Source organism: Fukomys damarensis, unplaced genomic scaffold, assembly GCF_012274545.1.
Source record: "Fukomys damarensis isolate Sample0158 unplaced genomic scaffold, DMR_v1.0_HiC HiC_scaffold_17, whole genome shotgun sequence".
In the NCBI taxonomy this organism is placed as follows: domain Eukaryota; kingdom Metazoa; phylum Chordata; class Mammalia; order Rodentia; family Bathyergidae; genus Fukomys; species Fukomys damarensis.
Window position 1 is genome coordinate 54,792,918 of NW_022900929.1, and position 2,893 is coordinate 54,795,810.

Sequence of the window (2,893 nt, forward strand, 5' to 3'; positions counted from 1 at the left end):
AAAAAAAAAAAAATAGGAATTCTTTTGGGCTTCATTAGAAGACTCTAGTGTGGGGAGAGAGAGGAGTGCAGTCAAGGGCAGAATACCAGGCAAAAAGATTGGAATGTGCACAGCGCTGAAGGCAAGACCCTAATTCACTTCCAGATCTCTCTCTCTCTCTCTCTCTCTCTCTCTCTCTCTCTCACACACACACACACACACACACACACACACACACACACACACACACACACACACAGTGAATGTGGTTGAAGTCAGGCAAGCATGGAGCTGGGTAGAGTGAAGACACTAGGCATACAGGAACTTCATACCAAGTGAAGGGGTTCAGCATTTGCCACAGAAGACATTGGAAACGGAAAAATTTTAGCAGGCAGCTCTTTCTGTCTACTGATATCCTGGCTCAGTCTCTCTCCCATCCGAAGCCTCACAGATGAGAAACTCTGCTTCCTGGTGTATGCAGAGCCCATTGAGCAGCCAAGCCACAGAACTCCCTCTGTTCCCATGGTCTCCACATCTACTCCTCTGACTGTCCTTGTCAGACTTACTCTGTCTCTGAAATCTGAAACTCTCTGAACTGATTTATATCCTACTGTTCCCACATGCCATTTCCTTCACTGAACTTGCTTTTCAAAACTCTAGTGCCTTGATGTCCCCTCCTTCCTCTCCTGATTTACCTTCTGTATTAGTCAGGGTTTGCCAGGCAGAACCAGGGGAGGGAGGGAGGGAGAAACTGCAGGTGGGAGGGAGAGGAGGGGGGTTTTATTTTATGGAAGTGGTTCATGTCATTACTGAGACTGTCAAGTCCAGAATCTGCAGGGCAGGCTGGCTCAAGTGTGACAGCTGTCTGGCTGCAGAGTTCCTTCTTGCTTGAGAGAAGCTAGTCTTTCCCTCTGTACAGGCCTTTGATTGCATGAGGCCAGCCCACATTATAGGTAATCTACTTTGGTGATTTAAATTCATCCAAAACCATCCTCACAAAAACACCAAGAATTGAGTTGGACCAAGTATCTGGGCACCAATGGTCCAGGCAAGGTGACACACAATGTTAAGCATCACATCTTCCTTTCTTTTCTAGCCTAGACCTGTAACAAAATACTCCATTTGCTTTCCCTCATTCCCTTATGTTATTGTGTAACCACTATGTCAGCTTTGTGAATTCCAAAGCTTTTATTGCTCCTGAAATCTGCTTTTTCACCCAAAACGCTCAACACAAGAAAACTACAAGCCCAAGTGTAATGGTGCTACAACAAATGCGTGGACTCCAGCTTCAGCCGGTCCACAGGGCTGCTGGGAGGTGCTTATGTGTCCTTGCTCAACTGTCAACTTTCTCTCCATTCCCACAGAGGCTATTTCAGATCTATGCCATTCTGTTCTCCCTCTCCCTCCCCCTCTCCCAGCAGATGAAAAAAATATATATACATATATGTTACTATGCAGTGAAAATCATGGTCTCAGGCATAAGCACCTCAACCTATAGTTCTTCCTCCCTGCTCTAACTACTTCAATAATCGTAGCTTGTCTACATGAGAGAATATTAGAAGATAAAACTCCACTAGGTATTTGCACCCCTTGCCTTTGGAATCCATCCAGAACAACTCTGCCTCTTCTCAATTTTCAATTTCCTGGTGCCAGTGACTCCTGTCCAGTTTTTCTATTCTCTATCTCTCTCTTCCCTCCTTTCCTTCCCTTGCCTTCCTTCCTTCTTCCTTCTTTTTTTTTTTTTTTTTTTGAGATGGAGTCTTGCTATGCTGCACAGGCTGTTCTCCAGCCCCTTGGCTCAAGTGATCCTACTGCCACAGCCTCCAGAGGAACTGGGATTATAAGTGCATGCAACCATATCTAGCTCTACCTTCCATTTTCCATCTTATCTCTTCAAGCAGTGGTTCAACATGTTGATTTCAATATGTTGGCTTTGATCTTCACATTCTTCAAGGTTACATGTTCTAGGGTCTGCTTTACTGAAGGAGGAAGAGGGTGGCAGTGTCTGAGAAGGCCTACTTTCAATTCCTAAATCTGTGTGCTCAGCTGGATAATGTGGCTATTTAAAGCTGCAGAGTTCCAAGGGACTTTAGTGGCTCTCCATCTAACATGACAAATTACAGTTTTAACTACTAGCCTCTCGCCAACCAGCCAACATCCACAGCAATTACAAATCTCTAAAAGAACTACCATATACCCTCTGGTGCTTATCGCTGAGGTTTCTTTGAAGGGCAAAGGCCATTAATGCTTGACTCCTGACTCCACCTGCCTGCTCCAGAGTACCTGTACTCTGTTCCACATTTAAACTTGCCTCTCCTGCTAAATGTTCACTTTTAATTCCTACTTCTGGCCCAATAATTCAGGGTAAGTACCTAAATAGTATTTAGAAATCATAATGAAGCAAGGTGGATACCCTCCTGGGACTTCCATGTCCCAGGGATGGGGCAAGAGACACTGGACAGGAGATATATGTTCTCAGGCCTTAATCTATGACCTGTTATCCACTGAAGATGGAGACATCTTTTTCCTTACTCTCTTTTGTTGAACATGTATGAAATGCTCCTCCCCTTGTGCCCCTACTCTTATTGCAAAGTCCAGGTGCACTATAACATCAGGGTTATTCCAGGATGTTTCTAAGGTGAAAATGGATGGGAATTCATATGCTATAGAGAGGCAATTCTCTAAACATGAGGAAAAAGTATTTTTTATACAGCCTTACCTGTGGGCCAATGAAAAATAACAGTTACCAGCCCACCACAGTGAGGCCAAAAAAATTAGTGCTGGGCCGGGATTTAGCTCAGTGGCACCTTGCCTGCTTCTCAAGTGCAAGGTCCTAAGCCATTCTGATCATCAAAACTATGTCTCCTTTAACATCTTAGGATAAAGCCTCTTCCTTATTTTCTCGACTTTCTAA